Source organism: Amia ocellicauda, chromosome 19 (genome assembly GCF_036373705.1).
Source record: "Amia ocellicauda isolate fAmiCal2 chromosome 19, fAmiCal2.hap1, whole genome shotgun sequence".
In the NCBI taxonomy this organism is placed as follows: domain Eukaryota; kingdom Metazoa; phylum Chordata; class Actinopteri; order Amiiformes; family Amiidae; genus Amia; species Amia ocellicauda.
Window position 1 is genome coordinate 12,249,279 of NC_089868.1, and position 19,892 is coordinate 12,269,170.

Below are 19,892 nucleotides of genomic sequence, written 5' to 3' on the forward strand. Positions count from 1 at the left end.
TTAATTTTGAACAGACAGTGATCAAGGGAAGTGTTAAGACTTGAATGTAATAAGACACGAAATGCTTGAAAGTTGATCTATCTGCCTACAGTAATCTTTAACACATTAAAACAATACAAGTGGTCTGAAAGCGCTGTAATACTTATATGCACATCTATGTAAACGTTTTATTTTGCACTTTGTCAAATGAAAGTAATAAATATGTGTGTGTGTGTGTGTGTGTTGGAGGTGTATCCCTGGTGTCTGGACCTTGACTATACCTTGACCAAGACATTTGCACCCTGGCAAAAAGTAATTGACTACCCGTGCCGTAAAACGTCAATTAACACGCCTGGCGTTTAATCCAAATAACTGCGAGGAGCCGCGGCGTCAATTAGACCAGCGTTTGTATTAATAATCATCAGTAAAGAGACACCGCGGACACACGCAGGGTAAGAAGAGCCTGGAAAGATAATAGACCAGGCTTTTATTGATTGAGTTATTATGATCCATTAATCATTTGCTTTCCAAAGATGCAAACAAATCACATTCAGTGTATGGTGAAGTACACACTGGATTGGACACCAGATACCGGTGATTGTGTTAGCAGTGTAAGAGTCCATATACTGTGAACTGTCGCTAAATACACACAAAGCACCTCAACACGACTGTGGAAATACGCTTTAAACCCAGCCATCAACATTATACTTCATCAATGCATTGTTTATGTGGCAATGGACACAATGTACAGCAATACAAACATACAGCAATATATGGGTCAATGACGTGACACATGCATTCTGGAGTCCCAAGCATATTACAAATATTAGATGTATTTATTTGTTATTAAATAATATGTCTCAACACTCCTATCTTTATTCACTGATTGGAGTATTTTTCACGAGTATTTAAAATGTTAGGATCTATTAATCTCCAATCATCCAAAATGTCATACTGTCCACACCTAAAATGAAAATTCAAAAACTACAATTACAAATTACAAAAACGAATTAAGAAAACTATAAAACCTTAGATCTAACAGTTGGACATAATTGTGTGAGTGTTTGCATTGTTGTATAAAAATATTGCAAAGACTCTTAATTTCATTTAATTTTTACATGAAAGATACTTTTGTCCCCATATTGGGATTTGTCATTCCGGACAACAGACACTCAGGAGCATTTTTACATCATTGCATTTTGCTGGCCATGTGATGGACATTATCATTTAGAAGATGATGAAGGACCCCCAGGCTGTGCAGAAAGTTTAGTAAGTCTCTCCTAAAATGTTGATAATTTGACCTTTTCGATCACTGGTGCACTAGGGTACAAAATTCTGTGTCATACAGGGCAACACTTAAAAATCATTTATAATATAGTTTTTTGATATGTATATTTATTTGTGAAAGATGGCATTGAATAGTTGTAGGTCATAGTAATACATTTATATAAATTGTCAAGTAATTGCCTGATTCATAAGTTAAAACTTGTATTTTGTCATAGCAGGAAATGATCACTTTCTGTTATCTAACAATATCACTCATTATCTGGAGTGACTTGCTTATACTTGTATTGTTTTTAGGAGTATTATTAAGCATGTAGGCATCACATTTACATTGTCATGTTGTTTAAATAACACAATGAAATATTTATAACATTATTTCTGTAGTTTTAATGTACATATTTTGTGTGGATGTCCTTAAATAAGAAACAAGATGGCAACATGGTCATTATTGTTTTGTTTTAATTTATGTTTATGCCATGAAGTCATTTGCAAGTTTTAAGAGAATATAAAAATCCAAGATCAAAAATAGCATAATTCCTATATATTTAATATGGTATGATATCAAAATGTTCAATATACTTTTTAATCTGTTGAAATATTACTGAATTGACTTCATGTCATTAATGACTTAGAACATTGTTGTCGCAATTTGTTTTTACATCACAAATGTTTACATGTTTGTTGTATAACCTAAAAATACTTAATGTGCTGAAAATTATTAAGTTAATGTTTTGAAATCTTATGTTTTACTGCTATGGTTTTATCAAATATGCCTTGAGTGGAAATGTATTGCTCACCTCTGATTATTTGCTGTTAATTTAAATAAATTATACATTTAGTAACTCTCACTCTCAGTTAAATATAGAATTATTTTTTAACTACATCTTTGTTGCTGAGACTATCTTGAGATATCATCCCGTATGAAATCTCACAGTATGTCATTCTGAGTAACAATATCAGTCAGGTAGGACAACACTGAATATTCTTGTAAAAATACAGAAGTCAGTAACAATAATGATATACTTTTTACTAGAAAGCATTTTTAGACATTTCCCAGCATTTTCCACTATTCAGCGTTATGTTTTGAGTGACTAACTTCACAAAATGTGCCGCTGTCAATAGAAAAGCCCACATTTGTGAGATTAATTGTGTTTTTTGTTTTTTTCTGGGCTGAATATGTTTGTTGAGATACATATGAATACTCATAACTCACTCTATGCTGACAAAAAACTAAAGTCAAATAATTTGCAAATCTATCTATGTTATCCGGTATGACATTTTTGATACTAGAAATAATGATTTATAATACAAAAGTATACATTATTTTCAGAAATAAACCTTTGAAATATATGCATAACATTATAATGAAGAGCTTTAATTTGTATTTTAAACTGTTTTTTTTTTTACCATTTTAAAATCCTTATTCATCACTGACCCATATATATATATATATATATATATATGAGTAAATGTCTATAATTTTAATGGTAGGTGTATTTTAACAGTGAGAGACTTATAATGCCTTGCGAATTTCCCTCATTAACATGCAAATCCATTTATAACTTTTTGAAATGCATTTTTCTGGATTTTTTTGTTGTTATTCTGTCTCTCACTGTTAAAATACAACTACCATTAAAATTATAGACTGATCATTTCTTTGTCAGTGGGCAAACGTACAAAATCAGCAGGGGATCAAATACTTTTTTCCCCTCACTGTGTATATATATATGTATACACAAACCTTTAAGTTGGAGGTATGGCGCCATCGAGGGAACCTCACAAAGAACCTCGACGACATTTAAAAATAATTGAGTGGAGTCATTGGTTAGGCAGAAGACATCAAATGGTGTTCTAGGCAGACTTTTCCATGATGTGAAAAGGTTCAAATTCTGAGTGTTTAACTTATCTTACTTTAAAAGAAGAAAAGAAAAACATTGATCAAACATTTGTGAGGTTTGATTAAAAGTGCAGTGACTCTGACCTACAGAATCTTTTCTGTTTGTTTGTTTTAAATATGAGGACACACCTACACACAAAACAATGTATCTAAGAAATACAGCAACATGTAAATCTATATATGCATATTTTTGGTTGTATTTTTTACATTGACAGAAAAGGCCAAGCTGTACATTTCCCTATGGCAAACTAGCCTTTTTATTTTGTAATAAAGCTGTTTACTGTCATTTGTGTTGAGTGTGTTATTACTCTGTATTCAAGCAAATAACACAGGAAGAAGGGTTTATGAAAGTGATACGACCTATAATATTTATGTCACTTTATTTGAATTGCACAAAATCCTTCATAGCAATGTAATGTGAGTGTTATAACTCTTGCAGCACCTTATACCAGTGTTATAATACATGTTAATGTCCTGGTTTATTGAATATACTTAATCTACATACTGAAATGAGTAGCTTACTTCCATTTAAGCAGCACAAAAAAGAGCAGCAAGTAAAAGATTGACATGGTCCTTCATTTGAGCTACAAAGGTATATATTTATTTTAAAATAAGAAAACAGTGACATGATCAAACAATAAGATACAGATGTACATCAATAATCCATTTAGGTCCACAATGAACAGAACACAATATTAATTATGATGAGAACAATATGTACCAAGCTGTGCATACATTTTCTTCAATTGAAATCTACAATTTTCTTTGGTGTCCTATGGCAAGATGTTATGTCCCATGTTTCATAGCAGAGTGTTATAACATTATGTCTTGTATGTATTTATACCTGCATTATGACGCTTTACCCCCAAAATCAGGACGAATCATTTTATGACATGTGGCATGCATGGTTATGTCAAACATTTCATAGGGAATGCTACAATCAGTGTTGTGAATACTTATGTGCCTGTTATGTCAGTTGGAAAATGGTTATGGCTGGTTATGAATGTATTATGGCTGTGTTATGTAGCCTTTATGTAGGCTACATAGAGGGGTGTTCAAATAAAGCGTTACCATGCGTGCACTGCTTCGAAGCACTGGACACATGCTCTCCATAGTGACATCAGCTGCTCAATACATGGTATTGCGACTGTATCGAGTGACTGGAAAGACAATAGTCCTCGGACATCAGCCAGGCAATATACAAATGAACCCATCGTCATCATGTCCACAAATATTCGGTCATTAAACCTGCTTTGTCAGCAAGGTATAAGTAACATTATGTAATAGTTTCTCTGTGATCAATATAAAGACTCAAGACTAGATGATGAATTTAGAGTAGGCAGTCACATTTACCTGATTAATGTCGTATGTTAAGTAGCCACGCCAAATAAATGCAATTAACTATAAGCATAGTCTACATTTCATATAGCCTAGATATAGTCAACAGTTACATGTATTTCCTGTTCATATATTTAGGGATGTGGTTGTGTGATGATCCAAGTGATGCTGATATAGAGTATCGCCTACATTTTGTTTATGACAGATATTGTGCACCTGGGAAAGTGATGGTTTATATAACAGAGGGCAAAGACTATATTGGGAAGTACAGAGAGACATGCTTGTTTAAACCAGAAGTGTCGATACTGCTTCGTGAAGCCTGCTTCGAGTGTCACATCACTAATTGTCGGTGGATATTTTAATGCATTTTATTGATAATGTGCTCTTCTCACACCCAGGGTGCTACAAGTCTAGAAAAAGATAAGAGTTGTGTTGCATCCATGTCTTAATGTCCAGTAAGCAGTTTGTAAGGACTGTATGAGTGACTGTCATATCAGGCTTTGTGGCCATGTAGATTTAGGAATAATTCTGAGGTCATGTGGTTTGTGGGTTTCCAGGGAATGGCATTTAAAAGAGGACATTTTATGATAAATACAGGTTGAAAGCTGCAAGAGACAGATCTTCAAAAATAAATGCAAAATCTATTTTAACATTGGAAAAAGCCTTTCTAGTGAATACATTCAGGGCCTGTAGACAGTCCACACCCCCTTGAGCTTTATTCACATTTTGGTGTGTCAGAGCCTCAGAGTTTCATTAATTCATTTTTTCCACTCATCTACACAACACACTCCGCACTGCTGAGGTGAGAAATTTTTATCATGAAAAAAATCTTAAAAATACAGCCTCCTCCAGCAGCAGCAGCCATCCCTGAGACTGACCTTGAAATAACGGTGCAGGCAGTCCTGGACGGAGCTCTGAAGGAGGAGGTCCAGAGCCCGGTGGGGGGAGGCCTCTGAGGAGACAAGTGCAGCTCCGCTGCTGCAGGAGAGACACAGATGGGGAGACACAGGGGCCACAGTTATTAAACACAGCCCGTGAGGAGTCAAACACATTGACCCCACTGGTCTTCCATCAGCCACTGATTTTTTTCATTTGAAAAAGATCAGACACAAATGGGGGGTTTGTTCTTAAGTTCTGTCCTTCACACCAATTTCATTTTTCAGATCAGTGCTCTTCCTGCAGGTCATTATCTCTGACCACAGCCCTGCCATTGACTGCAAAAAAGCAAAAGTGCCTCAAACTTATGCTCTGACATCGGGAGCAGCCTGGCTGTGAGTGCTGTCCTCTGATCTCTATTGCTGGGGTGTGAGACTGCAGTGGGGAGCCCATCTCCTTCCCTGAGGGAGTGTGGCACTTATTTACCCTGGGGGCTGTCTGGCAGGCTGAAAAGAGCGTGTGCATATTCCCTATTCCACCTTGCACAGTCAGTCCATGATTGTCATACGACGGTGAAATTAGTTTGATTCTATCGATTGATTGATCATTTGTAAACTTTCTTATATTTTACGTGCACTAAAAGTGACATGACCAATGAAACACGAGAGGAAGACCTGGATTGGTGGAAAAGCTTATCTGCGTGTCTAACCGCAAATAACTGTACAACAAACCAAATAAATATAGACAGACAATATATAACAAGCTATCGCGGAGGAGCTGGGGATGAATGGTGCCTACTGATGTAGCTAGAATTCTCCTAGGAAATGGGTAAGCACAGATAAACAACAAAAAGGAGACTTACATTACTTACAAAGATTTGCAACTTCAAATAAACACACTGAAACATGCTCTCTGCATTTGTGTCTTTATGGTGAGGGTAGTCTGAGTGAAATCTTTATTATTTAATTTTTTACATATTTCTAAATGATGTAAAAGCTCCTGATTTCTTCAGCAGCCCCGTTGTAACCTCAAAACATGTCAGGTGACAGAGCTTTCTGTAGACATGCCTCGCAGCTGAAGCTTCCAGAAATGTCTTAAAATTCACCTATTTTAAAAAGCTTTTAAGGATCTCGGTTAGTTGCAAGTTTTTAAATCCTCATAGGCATTCTTACATGCTTGCTCCCCATTATTGGCTGACCTGCTTGTTTTGTCAGTATGTTTAAATTGCCACTATTGTGCTGCTTGTTGCCTTTGCTAACTCACAGAGTCCCGAAGCTGAAGGTCATGCTATCCGTTCTGCATATCCCCGTCCGTACACACGTCTTGCTTGTGGCTCCTGACAGTCTGCATGGGCTGCACTCGATGGTATCAGTTCAGGTTTGACAATCGTGATTGCAACCATTGCACAGAATCTGATACGCAAAAACAATAAACATTCAAAACAGAAGTTACAAAGAAACATTATGCATATTTAGTGTTGATTGTGTAATCTCTAATATAGGACAGTTCCTAGGACAGACAACAGACAACACATACAAATCAGACAAAAGGCGTCCAGAAATGGCTTGTACCCATTGATCGCATAATAAGCAAGAGTAGTCTGTTCCTGCTCCCTTGTTGTGGGTCCAGGACATGTAAAAGAAAGAAATACTCATACTATAGTTAGAGCATCCATTCTAGGAATAGTCTTGATTGGAAGAGACTGAGTTAATTAATTACATTTGCCATTATATTGTTTGATCTGAGCCCAACATTTACAGCACACCCCTCTATCCTGTCCGTCCACAAACACCGGTAACAGCATTGTGGGCCACTTCAGGTCTTTTCAACCATTTCTACTTGAAATTTTGCTAAAACATCTTATAACAGGATAAATCCTATGAATTGTTTTGGAAGAAACTTCTTTAACTTCATTGGCGAGATGATACCTAACAGAAATCTTAAAAAAACTAAATCAGTTTATATTTTTAAAAATTGCATTCCAGTAAAATGTTGCAGGGGGAATAGAAATACATCATTTCCTAGTTTGTTTAATGTCACATTTCCTATTTAAAATATCCACGTCCTCCAGCAATAAGGATGATGTCTGAACAACAGTCTCTAGCTGGCAAACCTCCTTATATAATCTTAACAGTAATAAAGTCCCTCTGGGAATTGCAACAAAAACTATTGCAAATTAACTGGATTTTTAAATGCATTGAAGAATTCTGAGTAATTAAATAATTATATTTTAATTTAATAATTATGTTTATATATTCATTTCCAAGTCAATTGTACCCGTTTATGAACAGTAGCAAGTTTAACAGGGATTTTATTCACATCAAAATTACATAAGAATTCAATATCACCAACCTTCTGAAAGATAAATCTAGTGAATACATAACTGATCTAGATATTCCTTCATTCTTCCATAATAGAACACGGTCTGATACAGATAAATCCCTTGTTCGTGATGGGTTAGTGAACCCAGGTGCGCAGCGACATGGCAGATCAGGCTAGCAGGAGGTCAAGGGCCGGTGAACAGTACAGTGTAGGTCATGGGATCAGACAAACAACACTAACTAGGTAATCCAAAGAGCGATGATCAAAACACAGAGCGCTCTACAGAACTAAACATTCAGAAAAGCAAACTCCTAGAGAAGGCAAGACTTCACAGAGAACAAAGGGGTATATATACAGGAAGCAGGTGAAGCAAGGAAATGAGGAACAGGTGTGCTAATGGATTGGGGAACAAGGGGCAATAATTCAATAATGAGGTGAAGAGGAATGAAAGAGACAGGGGAGACATAACACTGGGGAAAACTAAGACCTCTGGTGGTGAAATGTAGACATGACAGGAACCCCCCTCATGCTATATATATCACAAACCAAGAATTACAATTATTATTTTTTTCTATAATGGGCATGAAGTTCAGACTACTTCTTTCTTCCAGATCTTAACATATCTTGGAATTAAAATGTGTAATCACCTTTTAATAGGAATGTCACTGAAAAGCCCAGTAAAGAATTTATGTCTTGAAGCACAGAGGATACAGTATTTATTTAACATGCCCGGCCTGGAAGCTCTCCACCTCAGCAGAGTCTCTCTGAACAACACAATTTAACAGCCTTTTATACAATGCATGACGCATGGTTCTGTGGGCAGGGTCAGTCACATGCTTCCAAGAAGCGTTGCCCCAAGGTCAGGTCGTGGACCTTTGCAAAGAGGTTGTCTTCCTGGTGGAAGTTGAGGGATGCAGAAACCCGAGGTTTTAATTGCTTAATTGAATCCTTAATTGACCTAAAAAAGCAATATACCATTCAATTAAGTAATTAAGACCTCGTTTGGAACAAAAACCAGCAGAAGGAAGGATCACACCCAAACACTCGAGTAACTGATGTAAAAATTAGGAAAAATTACAAACCATGCCCATTCCAAATATAAACAGTATTAATCTTATATATCCTTAAATGACCGCATTATAAAAGTGTAAGATTTCAAGGTAAAGTAAGATGCTGATGGACATTTCATTGTTAGCAATGTTGTATTTTATGTTAATAATGGCAAAGCTTTTTTTTTTTCTATGATCATTGTTTTCTATCCTGTGGGTCTGCTGTGTACCGTTAAGATACTTTACATCGTGTTGTAATCCTACCATTAAAACACTAATACAAAGTTTTAAAGCTGCAAGGCACATCTACTGGTTTAATTTGAACACGTTGTCACATGACAGCCATGGATTCCGGGATGGAAGTGTTTTAAGTGTTATTCTCACGCGTGTAAACCAGCCTTTCTGGCACTTTCCTGCAAAAAACACTAGACCACTGCAAAAACTGTACTAGAGCTGATTTGTGAGCAAGTTAGTGGTTAAAACACACAAGTCAACTCTGCCATAGACGCCATCAACACTGAAAATACATTCACTTTGTAGGGTGGTACAGAAAGATGCACTTCAGCCAATCTTGCAAGGACAGGTAGTCGATACTGGTTCATTTTCCACCACAACAACAGGCTTTTCTTTCGTTTCATTATAGTTACACCAAAATGTCTTCAACCTCAGTGGGGTAGGAGCGGCTGCTGCATGCAGTTATTATATTAATTGTTACGTTAATAAGTGGGCATTATTACTTATTCTGGTCATATTATTTCATACAAATACACAGCGCAAGGAAATGTTTAAAACACATTTATTCATACTTTTAAATATTTAGAATTGGGAAGCATGGACAGAGAGATTCTAGAGTCTGTAGGGGCCCTAGGCAGAATATTTCCGGGGTGTGTGTGGGGGGGATGCCGATGTGTTTTCTCCTGTGAGAGCGGAGGGGGGGTGCTGATGGTGTTTTCTCCAGTAGCGGAGTTTTTCTGGTAGCGGAGTACTATTGAAGATGGTGCCAAGATATTTGTACTGGTCTACAATGTCCACCTCCTCGCCATGGATGATCACCGGTGATTGCTTCTTTGTTTTCAAGAGAGGTGGTTCAAAGAATTCCAGTGGCTCCACTACAGTCCTAGTGTGAATGGAGTGTTATGCTTCTATTCCACAAAAGCTTTCAAAAGCCAGAAATCACCACTTGCAAAAAACTCTGATGCTGCATTTGTAAACTCTTGATTCAGAAACTGGAAAAGAGCAATAGAAACATTTGCTTTACATTCAAGCACCAGTCACACAAGGTTGCCATGAATACACAGTCATCAAACAAGTCCAGTTGATACCCAACTGTCCACAGTTAGAGCTCTCCAGCAAGAGAGAGCAAGATCATGCCTCTCAAAAATAGTGGGTACTGTGCAACTTTTAATTAGACCGAGTTTAGCTCTCAGGGGCCATGAGGACAAGGATGGAAATCTATACCAAACACTGAAAATGAGATCTGAGGATGACCCAGTTCTTGCTACATGGTTGACAACACAGTGCCATGATTATTCAAGCACAAAAGTTCAGAATGAAATCCTGTGTTTATTGGCCAACTGCATTGTCAAAGATATTGCCAGTACAGTCCTCAATCTACCACTGTAGCAATACTCGATTATAACAGATGGAACTCAACAGGAGTTATTCTGTGTCCGTTGTGTGGATCATGACCTGATCCCCCATAAAGCATTTGTTGGATTATATCTGGAGACAACCTGGCAAAAGTTGCTATGGATGTCCTGCTGCACCTTAACTTGCCCATCTCAAGTCTGCGTGGACAAACATATGATGGAACACCAACCATACTAAGAGAAAAGCAGCCACTTGCTCTGCATGTCCATTGTGGCCCTCACTGTATAAATCTTGTCACACAGGCTGCCTGCACATCATCACCTCTGACATGTATTGCCCAGAGTGAATACACAAGTCTGTATAGGCAATTGGGGAAATTAGCAATCCACTCAGTAATAAGCCTTAGTCTGTAGAGTTCAGCTTGGAGCAGATTGCTACATCTGATGGCTCAGACACAGTAACAGCAAGAGGGCTTCTTGAGAACTTTGAGAAAGGGACCACAGTCCTGGGACTCCTTTTAGCCTCTATGGTCACAGAGGAGTTGGAGTGCCTGAATAGCAGCTTACAGAAGAGAACAGCTGCAGTGGCTGGAATGCTTGCTGCAGTTGAGTGTGTGAAGAACACATTACAGGCAAAGAGGTCAGAGGATACATTTAAACAGATATATGACAGAGCAACAGAGGTGATTGGAAAGTTCAATTTACAATCAATTCAGATGCCTCACATCTGGAATCCATCTAAGCACTTCACTGGAAATGCTGCTTCTTATTCTCCCACATCTTCTCAGGAATACTACCAGGCTGAGTTTTATAAGATGCTTGACACTGTGGATGTGCAGCTGAATGAGCGCTTCAATCAGGCCTGCCTATAAGAGCTTGACAAACTTGCAAGGATTCTCCTCTCAGGAGAGGTTAATACTGTGGTGGACCAGTACCCAGAGCTGAACAAGAGATTGATTGATGTGCAGTTGTCCATGTTACAAATTCACCACCAGTATAGCACAAGTACTGAAGCTGCAACTATCCTCAGAGACCAGCTGCCTGAGGTCCGTGGTCTTTTCAGCCCAGTAGAAGCACTTGTTAGACTTCTTTTGGTTGTCCCTGCTTCCTCTGAAGCAGAGAGGAGTTTCAGTGCTTTAAGAAGGCTTAAGTCCTGGCTCCGAAGTACAATGAAGCAAAGCCACTTAAACCATGCAGCAGTCTGTCATGTCCATCAGGACAAGTTGGATGGATTGGACAGAAAAACTATTTGCCAGCAGTTTGTCTCTACAAATGAACGAAGAAAACTGGCGTTTGGAGCTTTCAATTAATAAAGAAAAATGTTAGGATGTAAGAAAATGAAGAGAAGGAAAGAAAAGTTGATAAAAGAAGGGTGACAGATAAAGAACAAAAAGGAGGAAGAGAAAATTAGGAGTGGGAAATTAGGGTTAAAGAAAAAATTATGGTGATGGATGAGAAGATAGCTTAAGGATTGAAATATTTTTTCTTTTGGGAGGAGAGGTCTGCATATAGTGTAGGCTAAATAATTGTATTTTATTGTATATTCATTTTTATAATTATTTTAAAGAAAGTATTTGAATAAAGGTCATCAAAAGTAAGTTATTGTACTTTGATTTAGTAATGTATCAAAATTACTGAATGTAGCATATGAACCTGGTTTTTAAATATACACAAACATATTGATATCTTACATTTACTTTTGGGCTATTTTATACATGTTATAATAATGTAGGCCTATAGTACTATTACCTTTTATATCTAGAAATAAATACCTGACCTAAAGGTATTACCTGCAGAAAAATATTTGTCCCCCTCACATTTGAATTCAAACCTACACCCCTGATTAAAATGCCAACAAATTACAAACTACATCTTTCATAGTTGTTTTGCAAAGTTACCTCTGTATGAATTCCAGCGTTGATGCCAGTTCTGCAGGGCACTTGATGTTGAAGATTGATGTAGTAGGATGCCATCATCACAGTGAAAACTGTTTTCCTTCACAACAATCCTGTCAATGCTTAGCATGAAGCATGTCGCTGTCAACAGAGAGACTCCTGAGATGATAAGAATAAGAATAATTAATATTCTGCATGAACGGTCATGTTCATTTCTTAAGGAACATTTTGAACAGCAGAATATGTATATGACACCTCAGATGATACAGAATGTTAAATAACTCAACACAAAACATTATGCGATTATTATGTGAGACTGGAAGACTTGGTGAAGGTATTTCATCTCCTAAACAAGTGTCACTGGCCTCAAGAAACATCAGCCTGTCATCTTTGTGAAAGTATGCAAGGATAAGTAATATTGTCCCTGGAACTTCTGGAACTTGATTTTCACTGCTTTTTCAGCATTTTCCAGTAGTGCGTTTACTTCAGTTACCTTTTTATTTTTCCCATTACCAATTATTCTAATGTAGGCAATAAGTCTCTTCCCTTTAGATGACAATGTCTCTGTCAGAGTGTCTTCAAAATGTTTCCCCATAAGTTCCTTGAAATGAATAAGCATGCCTGTCATCTCAAATAGAAAGGGTCAATCTCTCAACTGGGTTTCAACTGGCATGCATCACAAGAAATCCCTTCTCTGGGAATAATAGGTGTAACAGTCCTTCATAGTTGCACTTCTGTGGTGTACTGCTTGAAGAAGAGGAGCTTTATAAATCTCTCTTCGTCAGTGGAGCTGAATGAACAAGGGAGTCAAAGAGTCACCGTTACAATTTAAGAAATAGGCCAAATATTAATAAACAAAATATAAATGTTTGTACGTATGTAGGATTACTACAATTTACACAGGGAGATACATGTAGTCACTTCAAAACTTTTAAATAAACCTAAAGTGCATTTACAGATTGGTCTTTGAACAATTCATTGTTATATACTAAAACATTACAACAAGAATAATCATGTTGGCTATAAACCACAACAGAAAACACTGATATCAGGGGGGGAGGGACAACTAACTGATGAGTAGCTTAATTTAGACATTAGACAAAACAAAATGCAAAACAGACAAGGAAAGGTTTAGGCAAGGGCAGATAACACATTTGTTGTCTTAAAAGCATACTGTACTTATTCTTTCCTTTCAGTGCAGGTAAAATAATTTGTAGGATGAATGCTGAAATATACAATTCCACTTAGAATGCAACAATCAAAAATGTCAAATTACATAAAACAAAAGGGGACATACTGACATGTCACAGTACAGCTGGATATCAGTTTTCTTGCCGGAACTGGTTTAAGAACCGTGAGCAGATCCTCCTCTTCTATGAATTTCAAATCTTCAGCAGTATCTACACCCAAGGTCATAATGGTGTTTACTGAATTGAATTCTTAATTTCTCAGGTTTGGCAACACTGACTGGATACAACTCAGCAATGTATGAGTTTCTTCCCTGACATTTTCCATGCCTTTTCATAGAAGAAAGAATACACCTAGATTTAGTCAATTGTTCACAGCTAATTATGAAACTACTATCACTTAATCTAGTCAATTTAAGCAATGGCTAATCACTTAACCAGGCTCTTAACGGGGGGGGGCTTAAACTGAAACTGGAGTGTTTTTTTAAAGAAATTACTTGAAACCCACAAGTTGTGAAAGCTGGTAATGGATAAAAGCCACTAAGGAAATTAACATGCATGGTATAGTTACCATTTGTAACTCACAATCCTAGAAACCTCAATATCTGAAACTGACTTGTCATTTTTCAGTGCAAATTACAATGTCTGTTGTAAACAGACAGGTTTTTAAGTACAATTCTGGCACATTTTGTGGCAACACACCTAACTGGCTTTCCAACATGCTTTCACCTGGAGTGTCTTCCGCATTCAGAGCATCAGTCACGGCTACCATCCAGCGCTTCCACTTTCCCCACTAGATGTCGCCATCACGCTGCCTTAGCAGTCACTTCTGCCAGCTCTTCAATCATTCAATTATCATTCCTGCAACCCTTGCACTTGTTCAGTCACCCTCTGCACCTCCCATCCCGGTTCTCAGCTCCACATATAAACCCTCCACTCACTCCCAGCCACTGTGAAGTTTTGTACTACATTGCTGAGCTTTACTGACTGGGCCTTGATTAGTGCCGTGTTCCCTGGATTCCTTGCCTGTGGCCACGGCCCGTCTTTGCCTGGCCCTTGATCCGCTGCCCCGCGGTACTACACCGGTTCTGAGGACGGAGCCAACATTGTGACTGACTAAGAAAACCGGTTGAGTTTTTTCTATTTAGTCTGTGATAATAATAAGAACAACCATGCATTCTTAACCAAATATATGCTAAAGAAACTGAACAGAAATGGGTCCCGAACAGTGTTCCCAGACCGGACTTACTGGGGAGCAGAAGTCTAACCTGAACGCTAGTGAACAACCGGGTCGCCAACCCCGAGAGGCGCAGCAGCGTTGAATGTCTTGCTGGGTTCATCCACAGGACAGAAAAATCAATGCCACTCACCCGGCGAAAACCAAACGACAGTCATTGTGGAGCCCCTTGGTACCGTGGACCCAACCACTAACGCACAAGTTGTATCTCTCCATGTGTGTGCATGCGTGTGTTTGTTTCCTTGAGTAGACGGATGTCTGGAGTACAGGGCAGTCGCTTGTATCTACCGCCTCGATAGCAGGCAAGTCTTTCAATTCAAGTGGAAAATCGCTCCTCTTCATAACCTAAGGATCACGCCCAACATTTGTTGTGATTTTCTGTTCATACCTTTCTCTCGCAATAGCGTCTAAACTAGTACAGGACGGACTGTCCTTCATCTCGTCCATTTTGCTTTTCACTCCCGGCCTCCTTCTGAATTTCGCGCGTCATCAGAATCACGTGACTGCACACACGCGCTCCCTAAGCGCAGCGACACAAAATGGCGTCCAGGAGCGGGTGGCAGCAGCGGCGTAGGCAGCTTGAGAGTGTGGTGCGTCAGAAGCACAAAGTAGTTCCTTTGTTAATTCTACTTTTTCTACTTAATTCAATTTTTTTAAATGTTCGCTTATATAATAGCTGGCACACATACGCGTGTGTGTAATATATATATATATATATTTATATATATAATAGTGTGTGTGCTGTGAGAATATCAGAGCAACCATCTACTATTGATCTCGCTTGTAGCGCATGGATATCACATCTGAAAGTATGCTCCGGACCTATTGTTAACAAAAGAGAGTTGGCTAAGGAGGGTAATCCGTGCCAACATTAAACTATAAATAAATGTAATAGGAAATACATCAATAAATACGAAATGAATAAATAAATGCAGTTAAAAATTAAATCGAATATTTATATATTTAATATCGTATTTTATTATTTTATTCATTTCGTGATTTATGTATTTACATCCTGTTTTAATTTTGGCACGGGTTACCCTCCATAGTAAGGGCAGTAGTTAAGTTACTCTTCAAAGGAAAATAAAAAGTAATGTTTAAGTATAGCTTTACCGTAAAGCAAAGGTAAAATACAATTAAAAAAAAAAAAACGTTTAAGTTGTTACCATAACTTTACAACAGAACAGTATTTTTGCAGTCAGATTACATTTTTAAAGGTTTCAATTGAATTCAGGGGAATGGCAGTTCTACAAAATGGTTCTGTACATTAAAAACAATTATGGATAATATTTGTAAAACTACATACATTTTGTTTTTTAATAGTAAATGTCCAGGTTATTCAGTGGATTTTAACCATATTTTAAAATGCGTATATATATTAACATTGGAACAATATAGTTAATTATATATTTTTAGAGTTTTATTTTTATTTTTTTACAGTGTAGATGGACATCATTTCACAACATTTCAGAATATTTAAGACTTAAAACATACGTTATAGTTAATATGACTAGCATATGCCCCAAAAATACTGGGCACTCCACACTACACACTATACCAGAGACACGATGGCCTCGACTCACAAATCATAAGAGATCTCTTAGTGAGTGAGGATTGGAGTTCCTCTCAGACCACTGTCACACTATTTTGTTTTTAGAAACTAAAGGAAACCGAGATTTTCCAACCCTGAAACCAAAATGCTTATAAGAAACCACACAGCAGACACTTTCACCCAGAGTGACTGGTTGCAACTAGGTGGTGAACTGTACATTAACAGCTAATGCTGCAAAGTCAGTTTTCAATCAATGGGAGGGATGAGGGACAAGGAGGAGAGAAAACGAACTCAAGACGACACGCAGGGAGCACCTGGTAGAGTCGAGAGAGAACCTGTTCTGTGAGCCTCCTATTAAAGTCTTCTCCTGAATCACAGGACAATACAATCAGCTGGTAGGATCCAGCACAGAGAAGCAGGTGTGCGGTTCAAGGAATACAAATATTGTGTCGACTGCAGACTGCCACACAGTCCCTGCTTCTCACTCCTAGGAGGGTTTTTGATCGATGGTTACAATTATTGGCACTAATTTCTAGTTGAACTGCAGCAAATGAAATGCATAATAACCTGCATTTTCTCAGAAGAAATCAACTATTCTTGTTTTGTGTTAATAACTTATTTTTTCTTTTATACATGTGTAGAGCCAGAAATCAATCCATCTCTTGTATTGACTGCACCATTATAGTAATGTCTTGTTCTTGCTGTTATGATTGTTTATTCATAATGTAAATGATGATTAATTTGATTATGAAAAGTAAATGCATGTCAAATGTCTTGTGATGTAATTAGTTCCTCCTAAAGATGTTTACTGCTCACATAGTATCTAATTTCCTGTTACTAGTTTTTCTCTGCATTTCCTCAAAACCCTGACGATCGTTTGTTTATTAAATGATTCTAAATCGGAGCTACTGAGTGTGTTGCTGGTTTTTTCTTCCCTACGTGTGTCTCGCTGGCCTGCACCTCACTAATCCAGGTGTGCGTCTGTTTTCTGTTTTTACGAGTGTCTGAAGGTTAACAGAAGTTCTCCTCCTCCTCCTCGGTGAGTCAGGACTGGTATATTTTCTGACACGTATGCGCTGCTGAAATTCCTGACATCCTTGTGCCCTCTGATGGTAGGGATGAAAGGAGGCTTCACCTTCCTTTCCAGCAGCCCATTCCAATCCACTCTCTGAAACAAGACAGAAGAATGAAAGGACGGTCATGATAAGGTGGTGCCACCTTCATGTAAACGGATGTTGTGCCCCAACTTACCGAGAAGTAGGGATGCTTCTTCACTTCTGCAGCATCCCCTTCACCTGACCCAAGGCGCTCGGCTGGAGTTTTATTCAGAAGCTGCACATGATCCAGAACAAGAAGGAGAGAGAACGTTATTTTCCATTAATGTACTTCAAGTTGAAACGATGTTAAAAATAAGTTCCCGTAGTTGGAAGTAAAGTTGAGTGAGTTTGCGTTGTGGTTTGGAACCTCACTCCACTGCTACACAGTCACTGGGTATTGCTCCAATTCCATAACATTGACATTAACATTTAAGATACAGAGAGACAAACTGGAGGCAAGAACTTAAAGAACAACCCTGGCATACAGACCTCTTTCATTATGGAGGCGGCCTTTGAAGAGACGAACCAAGGATATCGCACTTCAGCCTCGACAATATTGCGAAACAACTGCTCTCCATCGTCACCGCGGAAAGGAGGCTACGGGCACAAGGAGAGAGGGATGAGAGCACATTAAAGGGATACTCCAGACCAGACCTTTGAATATTCACATTCTGAGCCCAGAAATACAAAAACCATACAGACACAAATATTGTATACTGTGCAACAAAATGGTAAATTCACACCTTAGACATGTCTTATTCATCGCTGCAATAACCGGAATCCTACCGAGAACCTAACCTGGTTAACAAAATGTCCTGAAGGGGTTGCCATCGTAACCTGGCAATAAAGGCATGTGCTTCCGGTTCTGTATGCAGGAGAGATCTATTTTTGGAACTATAAGATCGGATTTCAAATAGTCTAATTAAGTCATCAAGGCTTATGAATCCTAACTGGCCCTCGGTGGTATAGATTTAACTTTGCTTTGGTGACATTCAATGAAATGGTTTTAACCGTAATGGATCCACGAGAGGATTACGCTCTTACTTCAACAGTGGCCCTCTGCTCTCACTTTAATACTGCATTACCTTGTATTTTTCGAGGCACTTGTAGGAATTAATTGGCAATCCTCTTTTCATACATGACGCTGAGGCGAGACAAAAGACAGACAGCGTGTGAATATACATTTAGAAACAGCACTGGTCAATAATTCTGCAGCTGCAACAAAGTGCCGACTTTACTGCAGAGTAAGGAAGTAAAAAAGTCAAAGAAGACCTTGCTAATGCAGTGCATTGGTGTATTCCATAAAAACACATGACTAGATTTATCCATCTTTGCTCTGCTTACAAATCTCTCTACATCACCAAGGATTACGATATCTCCTTTTTTCAGCGCCTTGTTGGCCACATTTTCGGATCTGTCTTTGTCCTCAGCCAGCAGCACCTATTAGAGCAACACAGAATCAAGATGGTCAAACTCCACTCTCAACCTTAGGATCTACATTCACAACACAAGCATTTAGTAACACATCCTTCCTAATGCTGCTTTTGTTAAAGGTTAAAAAGTGCAAGTAATTTCAAAATTGTCCACAGAGATTTCTTAGGAAACTAGTGTTGTGCAAATATTTATTCTCCACATTTCCTATTAAATTACTGATCGTTGGTTCTGCCCCACATTATATCCATGATGACTCTGATTACTGGGATTTACCTTCCCAAAAGTGCCATTCCCCAGCACGGCAACAGATTTATAGTCCTTGACACCAGAACCCAGAAGCCGCTGCCCCCTGCAGAAGAGAGAGGGGGGAGAATAGTCAGTTGCAAAAATGAATGTCTCACCCAAGATTTGACGGTACATGGCCCGTCCATCGTCCCTTTGATACGGTGCAGTTGTCCTGTCCCCTTAGCAGAAAAACACCCCCAAAGCATAATGTTTCCACCTCCATGTTTGACGGTGGGGATGGTGTTCTTGGGGTCATTCCTCCTCCTCCAAACACGGTGAGTTGAGTTGATGCCAAAGAGCTCGTTTTTGGTCTCATCTGACCACAACACTTTCACCCAGTTCTCCTCTGAATCATTCAGATGTTCATTGGCAAACTTCAGACGGGCCTGTACATGTGCTTTCTTGAGCGGGGGGACCTTGCGGGCGCTGCAGGATTTCAGTCCTTCACGGTGTAGTGTGTTACCAATTGTTTTCTTGGTGACTATGGTCCCAGCTGCCTTGAGATCATTAACAAGATCCTCCCGCGTAGTTCTGGGCTGATTCCTCACCATTCTCATGATCATTGAAACTCCACGAGGTGAGATCTTGCATGGAGCCCCAGACCGAGGGAGACTGACAGTTATTTTGTGTTTCTTCCATTTGCGAATAAGCGCACCAACTGTTGTCACCTTCTCACCAAGCTGCTTGGCGATGGTCTTGTAGCCCATTCCAGCCTTGTGTAGGTCTACAATCTTGTCCCTGACATCCTTGGACAGCTCTTTGTTCTTGGCCATGGTGGAGAGTTTGGAATCTGATTGATTGATTGCTTCTGTGGACAGGTGTCTTTTATACAGGTAACGAGCTGAGATTAGGAGCACTCTCTTAAAGGGAG

General features: G+C 38.6%; 1 long non-coding RNA gene across 1 annotated transcript; it reads right to left on the reverse strand.

The window, feature by feature from the left end:
* Positions 1-3,738: 3,738 nt before the first annotated feature.
* On the reverse strand, positions 3,739-15,156 carry LOC136714864 (uncharacterized). The gene is made up of 4 exons (XR_010805063.1): positions 15,042-15,156; positions 12,233-12,388; positions 6,638-6,786; positions 3,739-5,476 (listed from the first exon to the last, which is right to left on the reverse strand). It is a non-coding gene; the product is annotated as an uncharacterized LOC136714864 (long non-coding RNA).
* Positions 15,157-19,892: the final 4,736 nt, after the last annotated feature.